We start from the raw sequence: 20,415 nt of genomic DNA on the forward strand, positions 1-20,415 counted from the left end.
CCAGAGGATTTTGTTCCTGCTGTCATATTTGTGGCCCGCAAGCCATACCCTAAAAAGTAGATAGGTGGACAGGAGAGGTGCAGCTGAATCCCACCCCTGCCCTGCAACATGCATCTAGGCCTCGGGTCTGTGCCTTCCTGCATGGGCATTGAGTAAGTCAGGTATTTTGGATAAACTGCCTCCAGTTAATGTAAGAGAAACTGCATTGCTAACTGATAGGGTTACTTCATGCTAAATCTGATACTAACTGCAAATGATATAAGTAGGAGAGGAAAGTTTTCTTTCATCTGTCGCTGTCAACCTCAGAACCCAGGAACCACACAACTTTCTTTCCTTTTTTGTTCAAGTTCATTGTCAAGGCCGTATTTATATAACCCTGTCATGAAGAGGCTTCTGTACTAACCCTCTGCAGTTCTTCAAGTTAATACTTCATGTTTAGTACCTGCAATTTAAAGCAGTACTTTTTATTTTTCCTAAGTACACCTCATTCAAGCTGTAAGGGAAATTCTTTTAATGTTGAAGTCACCAGGATTTGGCAAATAATCATAGCTACTGTTTATTGTTGAATGCCTGATATGCTAGGGACTATTAAACACCTTTCTTTATGTTAATTCATGTGGTCCTCAGAAAATACTATGAAAATAGGTATTATTATTTTCCTCATTTTATGAAAATGGAGTTTGAGACTTAAGGCAGTTGGTATAATTTACAAGTTGCAAAGTTGGTAGACTTGTTCATTGTAATATAGTATTTTGGCTTTTATGGGTAGATAAATGGTTTTCAAGACTGCGAACTTATGGGAAGCATAAAATAGGCCTTTTACTCTGTCCTCATGGGCACAATGAAAACCACATAGTGCCATGAATAAGAGGGACATTCAGCAGAACCCCCAACCTCTGTGGGCCTCAGTGGCTTCTCATGTGAAATGTGAAAATAATCCTGTAATGACAGAAGGACCAATCACTTGGACCTATGGATTCCTTCTGGGTCTTAAGATGCTATTAATTAAATGACAAAAAAAAATCACCTCTGTGTCAGGATACAGAGCCATGCCCCAAATTCTACCTCAGTCTCTCACATTGATCTTGCTACTGCAGTCAGCAGTATAATGCAGGTGAAACCCAATCGCTTTATCTAAATTGACAAGGCAACCTACAAAAAAGGAAAATAAGTAAATAAGTAAGAGGCCTGCAAAGAATGCCAATTGCGTGTCAGTGTTTGCTGACTCTGGTCCTGATCAATGTGTCACCTCGTATCTTTGAGAGTCTCTGTTTATGGTGGAACACACAGTGTTGTGAACTACGGTGGATAATGAATAGTCTTTAATAGTTCATTTTAGAGCAGGTAGACTTTGGGATACCGTCTTTCTAGTTGCATATATTGTTTGCGGAGGGAAAACAAGGCTTTATGCTAAACTTCATTGCAAGAACTAAAGTCAGTTTAGGATTCTGAAGAAAGATTCTAATTGATAAGTTTGGTGATTATTGCCAAGACAGCCAAAAGGTGATTGTGCCTTTACCAACACAAGAAGAAACAGATGGAATCTAGTAGCAAAAAGCTAAATTTCAATTCTTCACTAATAAAAAGTGAACATTTCCTTTGTTTCCCATTTCCTTGCTCATTGTGTTCTTTCCCACTTCCCTTCAGCTTGGCCTGAGACGCAGGACTCCCAGGCTTTACCAGCCAGAAGAGAAGAGTGGAAAGTCGAGTGCTGGGGGACGCCTGATTCGGGTGTGAAAGCAGCGGAGGACTCATTTTCCTCTAGTCTTTAGTAGCAACCCTTTGGATGAGTCCAGGGCAGTACAAATAGGTTCTCTGTGTGTCCTAGGTAGTGAGAGCTTGTATAAGGTAGATGTTCACTGGGTCATTATCTCTGAATTTAACTGAAACAATCTGAACTTAAGTATTTAGGTACAGATTTATCATTTGATCACATAACCATAATGAGAGTTAAGAGTATTTTACATTTGAGAAGAGATAAGTTAAGACTTATCTAGGAAGGAGGGAAAAGGTGGTTAAATGAAAAAAAGTACACAAAAAATCCCAACTTAGTAATAGAAAAACAAAAAGAAAAAAACCATGAAGGTATTCTGTTGCAGCAGGGGTCTCGATGTCACGGAGAATAAGCACGCTTATTGAAATTGTGTTTTAAATAAAGGTGACCATCTGCTCGCTCAGGCAAAATGGCGAGTTTTCTTCATTTACAGTTGGTTTATATAGGAAATCTTGTACATGCGCACTATACAGCAATGACTTAATTCATTACAATCCTTGTGCACATGCACATTGGACATCAATGACTTCTCTCTGCACATGTGTGTTGGACATCAATGACTTCATTAATCCATTGGAACATCTTGTGACCACCTGTCCTGTAAGTAGCTCCTCCCTAGTAATCTGATAATCCACCCAACATACATCTTTAAGCGTCATCCTTTCAACATAACCCAGTTTAACATAACTTAAAGGAGAACATATTGTCAGCCATTACTTTCTTTGTTCTTATCTGATGAAGCCTGAGGCTATGGAGGAACTAGGTAGGTTGAATACCTGCCCTTGCTGGCCTTGCCATCTGGAGGCTGTTACTTTGAATCTTTAAGCAAGGCATAAAGAAACTTCTCAGGCATACAGGAATTTGTGTGCAAACCTCTGCTCCCATGTAGGCCTTAAGTCAGGGGTTTTTTGCTGGAAACTTTTATAAGGAATTTTCAGGCTGGACTTCTCAAAAGCCTTCAGGAACCCAGATTTCATCTGAGCCATTAGATACCTGTATTCATTGGGTAAATTCCTTTTCTCTTGAGATTTCCAAGCAGATTTTCATTCCTGGACCCATCAGCAAGCGACTTTTTTCACTTACCACAGATCAGGAAAGGTTACTGATGGGTATCTGGCCAGTTTTCCAAAGGGCTTTTTTATTGGCCTTATAAAGTCAACCTAATTCTTTAATACAGTAAATGCTATTCCAGCCAAAGCCTTGGTCATGTTAGGCTACAACCAATCTCCCCACATGGGATTCTGCCTCAGTTTCTCACAAGTATGCTGGCACAAAGTCTTTTCATTGCTCTCTCTCAAACGGCTTTTTTGGCCAGAGGCATATAGGTGTTTCACCTATAGTATTCTCTAGTTAGTATCTTAGCAATCTTCTGAGATGGCTTTATTTAATCTCTTACATGAGAATCTTGTCACTATCCCAGCTACCTCACATTCTGAGAAAGGAAAGAAAGGAAAGCCTTCTCCTTTGCCCGTTTTCCCCTGCTCTTTCAGTATTCCATAACTTGATTTATTTTTTACCAGGACGTACAGTTTCTTATGTGAGCAAACTAGAGTCAGAATGAGGAAGCTCTCCCATAAGCTGTCTCATTCTTTCTTTGATTTGGGAATGAAAAACTTGGAAAATCAGGTGTCCAATGGTTATATGTCATCAAATACAGGGCTATAGCCTCTACTGTGTCTCTGGTTGGTGGAGGAGGGCATCATGACCTCTTTCTGAGGTGACATGCTAGAGTGCATGTGGAGTAGAATAGGAGGTTTGGAGCAATGCCTCTTAGGAAACTCAGGGTTGTCCTCAGGACAATGTAACCTCATTTTGACATGACCAATGTAACATAACAGGATACTGAAAACAAACTTATTTTATTCTAAAATTTTGGCTCAGCTAAGTATTATTCTGCCTGTTGTGGTTAAAATCCAGTTATTGTTTTTCCCAGTTTCATGTTAGCTGTCTTTACCATCCCTTAAATAATTCTTCATCTTGGAGAATAGAGAGCGTCTTTGGCCAGTCAATCTGACAATAAAGTTCATGGGACTGTCACTGGGAAATTCAATTATGGAAAGTGGTGCAATTGTGGCTGCAGAAAAATCTTGAGGCAACTGCAAACTTTATTGGTTTTTATTTTTGGAAATGAAGTTCTTCTTCTTCTTTTAATGAAGAGATGAAAAGCAGACCACTGAATTAAACATTGGGATGATAATAGTAATTGAGATGATTTCTTAAACTTTCCAAAAATTGCTGATCTGTCATAATTTTTTAAAAAGTTTCTTTTAACCATCTTTTTTCTTTTTCTTTTTACTCCAGAGAGCACTCAGTTTCTAAATTTGGTTTAAAAATAGGTTTTCCAATTATAATTATCCTTTCACTTATAGTCTATGTATTAGAGTAGTAAGTCATGCAAATAGCAAATACTTCAATGTGGTTTCTCATCCAGTGATAACTTATAGTAAAGTACTAGTAAATAATGAATAGGGCCACACAAAATTCCTAAGATATCAGAAATGAAAAGAAAATTATGGAGAATCACTTCTCTTATTCCACACAAGTCAATGACGCTTCACTGATAGATCATCATCAGTGATGCATCATCAGTGAAACATCAGGTACTAGGCAATTGCAATTTATTTGAAAATTTATCATTTAACTAATGTCTCAGGTTAGAGGAGAATGACCAGTCTAACATATCTTGGCTTCATAAAGGTGTTTCTGGAAGGACGGTACTCTAAACAGAAAATGTGTGCACGTAATGGGTACTTCATAAAGACATACTAAGAATTTAAAATACAGTATCTAGGATTGTAGGTACAGGTATTTTGTGTGGCCATATTCATTATTTACTAGTACTTTACTATAAATTATCACTGGATGAAAAACCACATTGAAGTATATCTTTGGTAAACCCATTGGAAGAACTTTGTTAGAATAAATCTTGACGTAGCTCCAGTTAAGATTACACTTGAATTTTAGGCTTCATGGGCAATGATAAGTAGCATAATGTCAAACTCAGGGCAATGGTGCATTGAATAAAAGACATCTTCAGGATGTTGTTACCACTGCCACTTAAATATACTGTATTTTTAAAATGATTCCTCTGTATGCCATTGGTTTTCCCTGGAGTTTCAGTTGGCAATTTGAATACTCCAGATACTTTGTACCTGATCAGCAATCTTCCTAGGCAAAGCTTGCTGACAGAATCACAGCTACTGCTGGGAAGAGTTATCCACAGTCCCATTCTCTGCTCCTTCATTGCCCACTGAAGTCTTCGGCCTCTTTCAGTTTCTGATTTTACCACTTACAAGCTGTGCAACTTTTCTGTCTCCATTTCCTTATCTGCAAAAGGGAATAATAATTCCTACATCACAATGTGATTGAAAGAGTATGTAAGTATATGTGTATATGTGTGCATTTTGTGAACACACATATATGTATATATGCATGTATGTATTTATATATGCTAGCAGTGATTTCTCAATACGTTGTTGTATTTTTTTATTTAGTTGTTGTATTTTGACCTATGTTCTATATTGCCTTGAGACCATGACCTCTTATGTCATCAAGTAGCCTGTTCAGAAGGAATGGACCCCTCTTAGTCCTCATACTGCTGGACTTCTCAGCCATGTTGGACACTGCTAAGCACTTTTTCACTCTACTTATTTTTCAACAACCTTCCTCTGCCTCAATCATTTTTGAATGCCCCTTTCTCTCTCAGTCCTTAAATTAGGTTTTCTTCAGGACTCAGCCCTTGGTACTTTGTTCTTCTTGCTCTGCCCTTCCCACTGGCCAGTCATTTGGTTTTAGAATTTATATTATTGTAAAACCTATAAGCTGATAACTTCCAAATTTCTGCTTCCAACCTCAACCTCATTACTAAGCATAGACTTCTGTGTCCACCTGCTGGCTTGGCCTCCTAGACTGCCCGGCCCATGTGTTCCTTACACTCAGCATGGCCATAATGGGGCTTATCATGGTCTCTCCCTCCCCACATTGGATGGTGCCACCATTTATCTAGTTGTTCATCAGACATGAGGGTAATGTCTCTTTCCTCCCTCCTCCCGACTCACACATATTCAATGTCAAATCCAAATGCTCTTCATCGTGTTTTATCTTATTTCATCTCCATTGTCCCTACTTGAATTTGTCTCTGGCCTGAGCTGCTAAAATAACCTCAGAGTTGGCTTCGTCACCTCTGGTCCTGTCTTCATTTCTCTACATACAAGATAAAAGATGGTTCTGCAGATAAAATCTGATCATATCCTTCCCCAGTTTCCAAATATTCTGTCTTTTTAAGGTGGGATTAATAGATAAGGCCCTGTATGGTCCAGCCTCTGTTTATCTCTCCAGTTTCCCACCTCCTTAGAATCTGCGTTTTCCTACCTCTGACATTTTGCACATGCTGATTCCTTTCTCTGACACATTTTCCTAATTCTTCTACTGTTCTTGGGCTCAGTTGATAATTATATGTTAGTCCTCAGTTTGGATTTAAGTTCCTCTGGGAAGCCTTTGTAGGCACTGATTCCTCAGAGATGCTTCTCACGATGCCTTCACTTCTGCCATCGTAACACACATTACATTGCCTTGCCACTGTCCATCTGCTTCTCTTTCCCTATTAAGCTCTTAAATTCCAACAGGGCGAAGATCATGTCTACATTTTCAAAGTTATATCCCTGGGTCCTCAGCTTCTAGCTTAATGTTAGTAATTTAGAATGTATAGAATAAAAGTTTATGAGGGTGCATTTTTGAGCAAAAATAACTGAGAAATGGTTCAAATCTCATAATTTGCTTTTTTTAGAATGCCATTAAAATATCAGTACAAATAATCTGGAGTACACTACAAGGTTCACATTACAAGTCTCACACAATAAGGAGTAACATTAGAAGGCACAGAATTAGGTGACCTGGGGTGAGGTTCGTTTAATGACCTCACAACTTAATTTAATCCTGGTGTCATTCCTACTCCAAACATCTAGGACACAGGAAGCAACTCAAGTCTTGTCTGGTCACAGTTACGCCTGTTGTACTTTATTCAGCCAGTTTATTTTAGTAAATCAAAAGGCTTCACACCTTTATAGTTTAAAAAGGAGAACTTTTCTTAGTTCTCTGGCTCTCTATTCATATTAAGTTTTTACACTGTATTACTTATTTTTCGTTTTAGCCTGTGTTTTAAATATTTGTTTACTCTTTTTTCCCCCCTATGTGTAAACTCATTTATATGATAAACTCTACAATCCCATAATCTTTTATTTCCATTTGGAGCAGGAGTCCTTAGTACATAGCCGTGAACTGGTGACAGCGTTGTTCTGCTGGGTGAGTTCCCTCTCAGCTGGTTTCAGTGTCAGTACCCCTGTTCCTAACCACTAACATAAAACAAGATCTTACTCTCCATTTTAAAGATACTTAATTTAGAGACCTCTTTATGCAGTTACTTGCTTAATCTTCCTTTCCTATCAAACCAAGTTACTAATGGAGACATTTTAAACACATTAAATATTTCAGAAAGAATTACTTAAAAATAGTTAGGGTAAATTTTTCTCACTTATATATGTGGTTTCACCCTCCCCCAAAGCTTTCCATTTGCTTTCAAAAGGTTTTTTTTTTGGAGGGGGGGATTTTCTTTTCCAAAATCTTTAATGGTAAGTATAGGATTTAGTCCTTTCCACTGGACATATTCTATAATTTAAAAAGAAGTTTTAAGCTTGTGGGCATAATTGTTTGATATATATGAGTATGTGCATATGTGTTTGTGTACATGTAAGTACACACACAGTAATACAATCTGTACTTATTATATTTGTATGTACTATATTAATGATATATATTATACATATGTAATGAATATGTGTACTGTATATATCATGCATACCATAAATACTGTGTTTCCATATGCATGTACATAATATTGTCACAAATAATTTATAAATACTTGTTGATGGATCAGTATTCTGAATTGAAAAATGTAGTTAGCTCCCCCAGGGAAATCAGCAATAGAAATTATATCTGAGAAAGAATATCAGTTATAATTTACATTATGCTTGAAGAAAACCAAGATGCTGTGTTTAGTGCAATAGAGAAACATAATTTTCAGCATAATATATATTAAGATTTCTTTCAAATAAGAGACAACACCGATAATGAAAAGGCATTGAATTAATATGCTTCCTAAGTGACAAGGGCTTGCCATTTGTCTACCCCATATTCTTGTAGCTCGGCATCTTTGGAAACCAGTGTATTGTTATCATGTAAGCGTCTATGCTGATTCCAAGAGTTTCCTCTGCTCTGTGAAGTTACACCTTTTGGCTCCCACAATTCGTTGCAAGATGTTGCTATTGCACCCACAAAGTTGTGTTGCTTTCCTGCTTTACTTTTCCATCTTTCATGCTAGGACTAGTACACTGTTAAGCATTATGGGCAGAGAGCCTGGGCAAAAATGTCGGAGCTCTTGGAAAACACATATATTAGCTGTAAATTAATGAATATTAAAGTGGCTATAGAAACAATTTCAAGGAAATGTAACTCAACCCAGTGTGGTTATCTGAATTACACCGAATGCGAAGTGTGAATGCAATTTAATGTTTTACATGATGTCCAGTAGACGTGTAAAACTGCACGGCTGACCCCGAGAAGGTCTCAGGTCACATTCCTCCTGAACTTTGAGAGGGAGAATTGTGTTTGATTCATTTTAATAACTCCAAAGATCAAAGGCTGTCGCTGGTCTATGATAAGTACATAAACACTGGTGGTAAGGAAAGGTCTGCAAGTTATAAACAACCTATGGCATCCCATGGCTGAGCAACAGTCTGTATTAAACGAACATAGCCTGAGAAGCTACATTCTGTACTTTAGTTATTAAGAGAATGGCGCTGAAGTCCCAGCAATGTGGGTTTGAGTTTGGTTCTATCACTTACTAAAGGAGTGATCTAGGGTGAGTCATGTATCTCCCTAAGAATAAATCCTCTCCTTCACCAAAAAGAAGAAAGGCAGTAATTCCCTTTCAGGATTATCATGAGGATTAAATGAGGTGATGTATATCAAATGCTTAGCGTGGCGCAGCCTGAGTTACGCTCCCAGTAAAAGTTCATTTATTATTATTCATATTATTATTTTTTTTTTGCAGTTTTTTACCCCCTCTGGCGGGGGCTGGGTTTGAACCCGCCACCTCCGGCATTTGGGGCCAGTGCCCTACTCCTTTGAGCTATAAGTGCTGCCCTATTATTAATATTATTACCATAAACTAGACAAAAAAGTAGCTTTAACAAAAATAATTACATTTATAGTATTTAAATCTTTAAACAGCTTCCAGTCTTGTTAGCCAAGGAGAACAGAGATAAGAGGTCATAACATACAACTTCCTCTAAATTTTCAATTCTTACCAGCAACAGATTGTTAAAAAAAAAAAAATGCTGGAATAAGTCAAATTTTGAGGCTCTATGTAAATTTAAAAAAGTGATGGTGATAAAAGCTTTCTTATTCTCAAGATAACATGCATGAAAACAATTTGTGATTCAGGACAGCAATACGGTGTGTCTTTAAGCCAACTAACTCTGTGACACATTGTCCTTGCTTTCTAAAGTCGGCCTCATCTCACTTTTAATGTGTGAAAGCAGAGATTATTCAACACAGTGGTAGACACATTTTTGTTCTCGAGAACACTGCGATATCATTAATCTTCTGGCACGCCTGCAAAGGCGGGTTATGTGAATGCTAGTCTTTTGCAAGGCTATAAATAAAGTTTAAAGAGAGAAAGAGACAGAAAGAAAAGATGTTTTCCTGAAGCTTCTATTGCCACAGTAAGGACCACATTAAGGGTGCAATAACTTACCAGTAATAACACTTTTAAAATCCTCCTTATGGGTTTTCAACATCTGTCTAGAAGAATCCAGCCTAAAAATAGAATGTGATCTTGTAACGCAGCTTTCTCACATTGGTTATCCTAAACACTCTCCTCATTGAGTATTCACATGGGACTATTTAGAGCCTTATTTCTGGTACAGCAACGCTTTCTCGTGTACATCACCTGCTTAGCGTCCCAAAGACACCGCCTCACACATTCATGTATTAAGTCTGAGTTTACACATGTGTGTGTATGTGTGTAAAGTAGTTCTTTGTGAATGGGATGACTTCAGTGACAGCATTTTTTGCTTCTTTACATCTATAAATATAGAGCAAAAAAAGATACAAATTGTTTTTCTTTTTTTTTGTGTTAGGAATTTCATACTATTTGATAGTTTAATAGACGTCAATTTCATAATTGTCCATTGTTTGAAAATACTCTTAAGAATAATGCTTGTCTGCTAAATCCTGTTAGATCATGCCTATGTCTTATTATTACATATAATATAGAATTAATCTTCTCATCAAATTGGAATAGCTCGTAGCATTTTTTTGGTTCTAGCAAAGGCCTCTTCTGATGGCTCTTTGGTAGGCAAAACTGCTGACTTTGTGAGAAGATCAGAAAAGCAATTAGTAAGTTAAAATTATTGTTTAGGGCTATTTTTATTCAAACCTATAGAGCTAAAAAAGCCCTAAAATAAATAATTAAAAAAAAAAAAACTTGCTTGTATGCTAATTATATCTTGTCGTGTACTTTTGGAAGCTTCTATTTTTCATAATATTTCGAAATTTGGGACTTCCAAGCAATCTGTATGTGACAAACTAAAGACATTGAAATTAGAATCTCTTTGCTATTCCTTTTTTAAGGGGTATGTATTGCAATTAAGAATCAACATTTCTGGGAGTTTTTTCAGGCAGAGCAAACCTTTTGATTTGAGTCTGCTGACACGGCACTCCTGATGCCTTCATCATGCTCATACCTGAACTTCAAGTAAGCTCCTGGCTCTTGGACTCTTGCTTTACCCTCTGAAATTTAGAGGCCTCATCTGAGGGCTTGTGATGAGACCATCATTTCTCTATTGGCCTTTGCATGTGGCTCCTCTTCTGCACAGCCCACCTGGGGTGCTTGTAATATTATGTAACAGATGAGGATGGAAGAGCAGCATGCACTCCTCATCGAGGAAGCACAAGACCTTCTGAAGACAAAAGGTAGAATCCTCAGGGGCCAACGTGGCCTTGACCATTGTGAAGGACAGTTCATGGTTATTAGGTATTTTTATTAAGGTTTCAAAACTTACTGATAATAGATTTAGGGAGTACAATGTATTCCTACATTACAGAGGAAAACAATAAGAAAAGGAGGATGAAGGGAATAGTTGTTAACATTTATGAGTTTATTCTTATATATGGTTAATTGCTCAGTTTTCTTAATTCCTTAAAATATTTTCATGCAGTTTGTGTTACTTTCTTGTTGGACAATGAAGGGAACACAGTGTTGGCACAGGTTAGGTAGCTTGTGGTGTCAAAGTCACTAAGCGGTAGACAGAGGATTTGAATCCACGTTATCTGATTCTTTTTTTTTTTTATTATTATTAACTCATAGCTGTGTACATTAATGTGGTCATGGGGTACAGTGTGCTGGTTTTATATACAATTTGAAATATTTTCATCAAACTAGTTAGCATAGCCTTCATGGAATTTTCTTAGTTATTGTGTTAAGACATTTATATTCTACATTTAGAAAGATTCACATGTGCCCTTGTAAGATGAACCATAGGTGTGGTCCCACCAATCACCCTCCCTCCACCCATCCTCCCTGCTCCCCTCCCCTCCCTCTCCCCTTTCCCCATATTCTTGGGCTATAATTGGGTTATAGCTTTCCTATGAAAGCTATAAATTAAGTTCCCATCCTTTACTCCTCCCGGTTCAACACGATTGGCCCAGGATCGGATGACCTTTGAAGCAAGATTGCATCTTGCCTTTCAGTCCCCTTCTCCTCCCCTTTGGGATCCCTATTCCTACCCAGTGGCACAGTTTGCATGGGCCTTGTTTTGCACACCCTTGTCTTCTCCCGGTATAAAAACATCAATGGAAAATGACACTAGCTAATTATACTTGTCTGATAGGTGTTTATATTTTAGGAGAAATCAGTACATAGAAATGTCTTTAAGGTTTAAAAAAGTGGGCTGAGTGCAATGGCTCCTGCCTGTAATCCCAGTACTTTACTGGACTAGCCTGGACAACATAGTGAGACTCTGCCTCTACAAATAATAAAAAATAAATTAGCTGGGTGTGATGGGCACACACCTGTAGTCCCAGCGACTCAAGAGGCTGATGCCAAAGAATCTCTTGAACCCATGAGTTCAACACTGCAGAGAGGAATGATGTGGGTTTCATTATCTGATGCCTGGGTGACAGAGCAGCACTCAGCCTCACAAACAAACAAACGAATGAATAAATAAATACAATGTGTACTTCAGACAATATGACAGCTGGAGAGTGTTGGGGACATATAAAGGCTAAGAAGCTGTGTATTCTCAGAAAAACAAAACAAAACTGTGTTTTTTCCCCCTTAAATGTCTTTATACAGGCAAAATCCATCTAAAATGAAGCCCAGGAGCAGATGTGAGGGCAAAAGATGTCATGAACTAAGTAGCTTAAGGGGGGAAATGTGGACAGGCTGGGGCAGAAGAAAGCCTTTGCTTGGGGACATTGGAGTGCTTTCGGAGGCTCTGAACAGGTTATGTAAAATCTTAGATTTCCTTCCTTCATTTCCACTGGAATGACTCAGATTAGCATCCAAAGGCCTCAGAACACTTGCTTAGAAAAACATTTCTTCTCACCACCCTCTCCTAGGGCTGTTTCCTGCTCAAGCAGCTGGACCTGTGGCCCCCAGCATGTTGGTCACAAGTTTGCTTGAGAGCTGGTAGTGGTACGGTGCTCCTTATTTTAAAACTAATATTTACTAAACACAGAATCTTAGGGAATCTTAATGTAAACTTAGTAAATTTTCAAGTGCATAGAAAGGAAAATATGAAATATATTCAAGGAATAATGACATAGTATCTGAAATATTTATAAAATAGAGCAGAAAAAAATACTGTCCATAATATCATCACTCCAGTATACCAAATAATATACCTTATAAACATCTAAGTTTTTTTTTCTGTGAATATGTGTTAAAACAATTTTACTCAAACTCATATTTTTAAGTTTTTCTTTCTTTCTCTTAATATTATGACATAGACATTTTCTAAGCTACTAGGCATTCTTTAATTAGGATGAATTAAGAGTTTCTTTTTTTTTTTTTTTTGGCAGGGAGGATGGGGATAGCTCTCCATTTTACAATTATTAATCATTTATTTATCATTGATGAATAATATTTATACATATTAATGGGTACAGTGTGTTACACATTGTAGTAATGATCTAGTTGGGATGGTTCCCATGCCCATGACTGTGAACATTTATTATTTCTTTGTGGTGATAACATTCAAAATCTTTTAGCTGTCTTAAAATAGCTATGTTGTCCTTTGCTATGGTCACCCTTCTATGTAATAGAACACTGGAACTTACCTTCTTATCTAAGTGTAACTTTGTACTGACTGACCAACTTCCCCTAAACCCCCTCAGTCTCTATCCTCCCAGTCTCTAGCTAACCACTATTCTACTCTCTACTATGAAATAAATTTTTTTAGATTCCACTTATGAATGAGGTAACATAATGTCCTCCAGGTTCATTCATGTCGCTGCAATGACCGATTTCATTCTATTTTACAGTGGGGTAGTATTCTATAGTGTATGTGTGCACACATACACACACACTATATATACACTTGCTGTGTTATATATATATATATATATATATATAGACACTATATATATACACTTGCTGTTTTATATATATATATACACACACTATATATACATACATACACACATGTATACACACACACACACACACACCCCATATATATAGTAGCTTACATTTTCTTTTCCTATTCATCTGTAGATGTGCATTTAGGTTAACTCCCTACCTTGGCTATTATGAATGGTTCTGCAATAAACATGGGAGTGCAGAAACCTCTTTGACCTATTGATTTCATTTCCTTTGGATATATACCCAGTAATGGGATTGCTGGATTATGTGGTTGTTTGATTTTTAACTTTTTGAGGAAACGTCATGCTGTTTTCTGCAATGATTACTAATTTATACATATCCCATCAACAGTGCATAAGAGTTCCCCATTCTCCACATCCTCACCAGCATTTGTTGTTGTTTGTCTTTTTGATTATGGCCGGTCTAACTTGGATCACGTGATATCTCATTGTGGTTTTGATTTGCATTTCCCTAAAGATTAGTGGTGTTGAGCATTTTGTCATATGTCTGTCAGACATTTACATGCCTTTTTTGAGAAATGTCTATTCAGGTCTTTTGCTCAGTTTTTAATTATTTCTTTTTGTGGTTGAGTTGTTTGGGTTCCTAGTATATTCTGGATATTAACTTGTTAGATGCATAGTTAATATTTACTCCCATTCCCCGTTGTCCTTTCATTCTGTTAATTGTTTACTTTGCTGCACAGGAGGGTTTTAATTTGAAGTAATCCAAATTTCCCCTGTTTTCTTTTGATGGTTTCATAGTTTGGGGTTTTAGATTTAAGGGATGTCCAACTGTTTTTTTTTCTTCCACATGTTGGAAGAATAAGAGTTGTCTTGGGCCACACATTTAAAATAAAAACACTAATGAAAGCTGATTAGCAAAAAAAGGGTCTGTGCGTACTTTTATGATATCCCAACACCACAGTAATCTGCAAAAACACCACAGTAATCAGCAAAAAAACATTTTCACAAAATCAGCACATGGCCACAGGTTGAAGACCCTAGATTTTGTATATAGTGAGACAGGCATCTTGTTTCATTGTTCTGCATGTTGATAACCAGTTTTCCCAGCACAATTCATTGAAGGGACTGTCCTTTCCCGAGTGTGTGTTCTTGGTGCCTTGTTGAAGATCAGTCGACTATAAATACATAGATTTATAGGTAGGCTCTATATTCTGCTCCATTAGTCTGTCTGTTAGTACCCTGCTATTTTGGTTAAGATATCTTTATAGTATATTTTGAAGTCAGGTCATATGATGCATCCAGCTTGGTTCATTTTTTGCTCAAGATTGCTTTGACTATCTTAACATTTCAACAATATTAATTCTTCTAATCTGTGAATATGGGATGTATTTTCATTTATTCATGTCCTCTTCAATTTTTTTCATAGTTTTATAGTTTTTGTTGTAAGATCCTTCTCCTCTTTGGCTAAGTTTATTCTGAGTTTTTTTTTTTTCTGGTAGCTATTGTAAATGGAATACTGTTTTGATTTTTTTCAGATAGTTTGCTATTCATGTATATAAACATTACCGATATCTGTATGTTGATTTTATACCTGAAACTCTAATACATTGATTCATTTCTGAATGGCATATATGTTCTATCACACATCTAAATGCATGAATTACTTCTTTGCAGGCATTGCAAGAATGCCGATATATTCCAGCCACAAGTATTAAATATTATTCAGATTTTACAGATGCTGCCTTGTAGCTCTCAGGGAATTTTTAACATGCTCACATTTTTAAAAATATCACCATTCTGTTATTTTATTATACTTAAGAATTAGGTTTATCCAAACTAGTTTTTAGAATGAGAACAAATACAATTGACATGACATCTCCAAGTAAATAATCATTGAGTTTAGAAATATTTTGAAGGCTGCTTAGATTTCTATTGTATATTTTTTGCTGAGAATTTGTTTTGTACTAAAGAATGTCTTTGGGGTATTTGCAGCTGTTGTGGCCTGTCCTTCCCCCCATTAGCTGTGATCTGTGGGAAAAGAAAGAGACAAATTGTGACACTGTCCCTTATCAAAGGACCACACAGTTGTTCGCCACTCTGACTCCGTGATGGATAGTTATCTTGAGGTTTGACGGGTGTAAGGCGAAAAGTTTAGAGGAAAACAGTGCAGGAGCCCAGTAGCTCCTTGCCATTGACACTTCCTTGATAACATGGGGTTAATCAATCTTCTCTATTGTCTTTAGCTTCAATTTTGTTTTCTGTTCAAGCTTCAGTTTTTCCCACTTTTGTAGACTGACATGCCACAAAAAAGACAAAATGTCTAGAGAGAGAAAAGGCAAAAAGGAACTCCATTTCATTGATCTCATCAAACTTCTGCTATTATGAGCACACACACTGGAGACATTTAGGTAGAGACACACACGTAGATCCATTCCTTGTGTATAACCTGCATTTTAATCCAGTGAATGCTTGAAAAAAGAAATACAGATTTTTATGATCAAAAGTTGAATAATATTGACCTTGAATAAAGAAATTGATCTTAAAATATGTTGTTTGTTGAGAAGCAGTATATTTGTGTTTATTGGTCATGCCACTTATATGCCACATATTTTCTCAACAATAGCTTTTGTTTAGCTTAATACCTAGTATATTATATATTACATTGAAACAATCATTTCACTATGTAAATATGGGGTTGAGAAAGATTGATGATGGCAGCACCTGTAGCTCAGTGGGTAGGGCATCAGCCATATATACCCCAGCTAGCGGGTTCAAACCCAGCCCAGGTCAGCTAAATTCAACACTGACAACTGCAACAGAAAAATAGCCAGGCATTGTGGTGGGTGCCTGTACTCCCAGCTACTTGGGAGGCTGAGGCAAAAGAATTGCTTAAGCCCAAGGGTTTGAGCTTGCTGTGAGCTGTGACACCACGGCACTCTACCAAGGGCAACATGATGAGACTCTGTCTCAAAAAATAAAAGAGAAATAAATAAATAAATAAATAAATAAATGAATGTTGGGGAATTATTATAAAACCTGCTGCTTCTGCCATGCTTCAATTCCTGAAATAAAGAAGAACAAAAAGGGAAAGTCCTTGTGCTTTTTATGAAGTTTTATTAATAATACCCCAATCAGTGCATGAGATGGGAGAAAGAGTATTTGTGCAAAACTTTTTAGTATTCAAAAACATTTTTCAGCTTTATCAAGATATAAGTGACATACAATAAAACTCACAAATTTTAAGAGCACCATTTGCTGAGTTTTGAGTATTGATACAGTCAATATTACCACAGGTACAATTATGACACAGAACATTCCAACACTTCCTTGTGCCCCTTGTTAGTCTTCCCCCTGCTCACATTGCCTGGACTGGACTCTGGGGATAATGCCATACATTTCCCCATTATTCATGTGCAGAGGTCAGGCTGTCTTCTCTGGATCGCTCCTATTGCAGGATGTGGGCTGCCCAAGTGAGCACATAGAAAGTCTTTAGAAGCAAGATGTGGCTATGTATTTGTTTGCAAACTTTTTACAGCATTCATGTATCAAATCTTCTAAGATACTATTTCTAAGAGTAGATTGAAATATACTTTCAGTCCCCTTGGAAAAGCCAGCAGTGTCATAACACCCCCAGTGTAGGGTAACGGTTGAGACACCCTTCTAGTCTCCTGTCTGACTTACAGCTCTTTTTGAAGTGCTGAAATGTTAATTAATAATTAGCGTTCTTTAGTCATCTAGTATTTTATTACCTTAAGAATACTTCTGTAGCTGAGCTTTTGAAATAACAAACGCACTGACTCTGCCTCAGTGAATCACTTTGTTATGTTGTGAGGCACAGGGAATTATTGAAATATAGTTTGTAAGTGTGGAAGAGAAAGGGGAAGCTGGTTTGGTAAATGACTAACAAGGAGGAAACAATAAGTGTGTTAAGATTGCTGTACATACCCTTGGCTGACAATTTTTATTCCATTATATGTGAAGAGATTTTTAAGGGAAAGGACATTGTTCATTGTGTACAAATTCAAAGCATCCTTATGGCTGGCCATTGTCAGTGTGCACACAGTGTGTAGATAATTTTAGCCATAATGAATACACCATTTCAGTTACTAGATTGGAGGGTTTTGTTTTGATTTTTTTAACTAAAGATGGGTGATCACAAGCGAAGCTAAAATGCATGTGTGTACCCAAGACCTTGGAAATGAATGTGAATCTGCTATAAATCTTATGCGGTACTCCTAATCTTAAAGTCTGGTTGTACTATTTGTCTCATTATTTGTAGTCATTTGTATTTGACTTCTTAAAAGAGGTTTTCTATTAAGATGTTATAAAAATGTTAATTTATAAATATTAAAATATTCATAAGGTATGGATATTTAGCTAATGCATTAAGGTTTCTAGCATTGGAGTAGAGATGCGATTGTTACAGTGTAGATTTCACAACAAATCTAAAATGCATCACTTGTGAGACTCAAGTCACTTAAAGATGGGAAGTTGCTATAGAATGGAAGCAATGAATTCTGAAAAAAAAATGTAACTTGTAACTTGTATGCATTTTTGTTTTACATCTATCTATTCACCTCTATTATAAGCCATATCTTTCACATCCTTAGATTCTTTGGAAGAGGTGGCTTATAATAGAGGTGAACAGATAGATGTAAAACATTACTACATTTTCTTTTTGGCAAGCATAAATATGAAATGTTAGTTAAACAAGAGTGAGAACCTATAATATCTTTCCAGGAGTAATTTAGAGAAGGGGTGAAATTTAATTCGCATTACTCTTTGTTTCATAGTCTAACAAACCTTGCTCCCTGAACGTCAAATCTGTAAACTCAAAGTTTCCCAGTGACTTACGACTGCCAGCAAGCTCAAAGTGTTTGAGAACTCCAGAGAAAGCCTCCTCCTATTATTTCCCATTAGAATGCAAGAGCCCCAAGGGATACAGCGCTATGCAGATAAATGTTGGATAAATAGCTGAACTTCTGGGCATACTTGAACCCACATTATGAATCATTCTCAGTTCTCCAACCCTGCCTGGAACCTGGAGTATTTAGCTTCTCATCCATATGCCTCCTTTTTTCAGAGTCTCTTTGTCTTCGCATTAAGCACATCTAAGTTCCCTGGCACTTCACAATCAAGCTCAGTGTTGGAAAGAATAAAAAATATTGAAAGGTGAAGGTAACTGCTACTATTTCACACAACACTTGCCCTTTGTAATAGCGCTCGGCCACCCACACCAGCAGCATGGGTGTGAGCTGCATCTGTCACCCCGTCGCCCCTAAACGGAGGGTCTGTGCCTGTGGTTTACGGCTGCCACATGGCTGGCATTGTTATTTCATAACCCAAAGCCCCTTCTTAGTTCCCTCTTTGCCCCTGAGACCGTCACTCCAGCGTGTTTTCTTTCTTCTTACCCTGACTCCCTAACAGCTGAACTACATAAATGCCAAACAACGACATGAATTCCTAAACAGAAGCTGCCACCAAGCAGCGCTGCTCCAACCGAGAAACACACATGTAGAGGCACATGACTGACAGGGCTCAGAGGCAGGTTTCAGTCAGTGACAAGTGTGAAGTGCGTATTGTTGCACTGGTTGATGGTAGCTCATATTTACACCAAAAAAAAAAAAAAAAATCATTCACATTTCAGAACAATCCAGCCATAACTGGCAGCTTGGGGAAGAAAAGACTTAAAATCCCTTAGAGGAGAGAAAGACAGGAGGTGCACATAATCCAAAGCATTCTCTCACTTTGGAATATGTTGGCATCCTGTGATTGAGTTTAAAACTGGAATTTTGGAGAAGCAGCAGGAAAAGTTGAAGTTATAAATTATTTTTGTTAGGAACAAGAGAGAAGAAGAGAATGAAAAGTAAGAGCTGTTCAACTTGTATTTGTTCTTAGCATAATTCTATTCAGCGTTAACTAAAATCTAACAAATAAGGCAACCCTTTTGTGTAGACTCACTGTCATTACTATAATAATATCTATGGCATCTGGAAATATAGAAAGGAAACACCATGGGCTAGCAACCCATTGTATGTGATTATGTGTTACGATAAATGCTGACAGAATGTCATGAAACACATCATGGGAACATGGCTGTTCATAGTTACAATAGTATTATGCACATATAAAGTGTTATCTTAAGGAAGGACATAATGTAGTTCTGTAAATGCCCTGTAATAAATTCAGGATGGAATTTGTTTTTTATTTATTTTTATTATTAATTTTTTGGAGACAGAGCCTCAAGCTTTTGCCTTTGGTAGAGTGCTATGGTATCATAGCTCACAGCAACCTCCAACTCCTGGGCTCAAGCAATTCTCTTGCTTCAGCCTCCCAAGTAGCTGGGACTATAGGTGCCCACCACAACGCCCAGCTATTTTTTTGGTTGTAGTTGTCATTATTGTTTGGCAGGCCTGGGCTGGATTCAAACCCTCCAGCTCCAGTGTATGTGGCTGGTGCCTTAGCCACTTGAGCTATAGGCGCCGAGCCTAAGGGTGGAAATTAAAAAAAAAAAAAAAATTCCCTTTTAAAGTAGAGTGAATGGTTTCTTGACCAGTAATGGAAGAAAATACAACAGAAACCAGAATATAAGTGTTTTCAGTGAGGATGAAGTCGTCATTAAAACTAAAAATTGTATACAGTCAGGTTGTGACTGGAGAGAGACCTTTGGGTAGTATCATCCCAGAACTGGTGGCTTCATTCATTTCACAACAGTAATACATTTTGGAATTGGTTCACAGGAGTCTAGAGAAAAAACAGGTGCATGTGGTGACCTTCACTCTGGTCACAAATCTTGAAGATCTGGGATGGTTGTGAGGATTCTATTAATCACCATTAACTAGGATGGTGCTGGCAAAGCAGCCTTGTTATCCAGCTGTAAATCGGCATCCAGAGAATCTTTGTTTTAGTCCAAGTCCCTAGAAGATAATCGCTTTACCATGTAGTGGACACAAAGCTTTTAATGTAGCACCTGG

Source organism: Otolemur garnettii, unplaced genomic scaffold, assembly GCF_000181295.1.
Source record: "Otolemur garnettii isolate 467f Iridium unplaced genomic scaffold, OtoGar3 scaffold00017, whole genome shotgun sequence".
Classification (NCBI taxonomy): domain Eukaryota; kingdom Metazoa; phylum Chordata; class Mammalia; order Primates; family Galagidae; genus Otolemur; species Otolemur garnettii.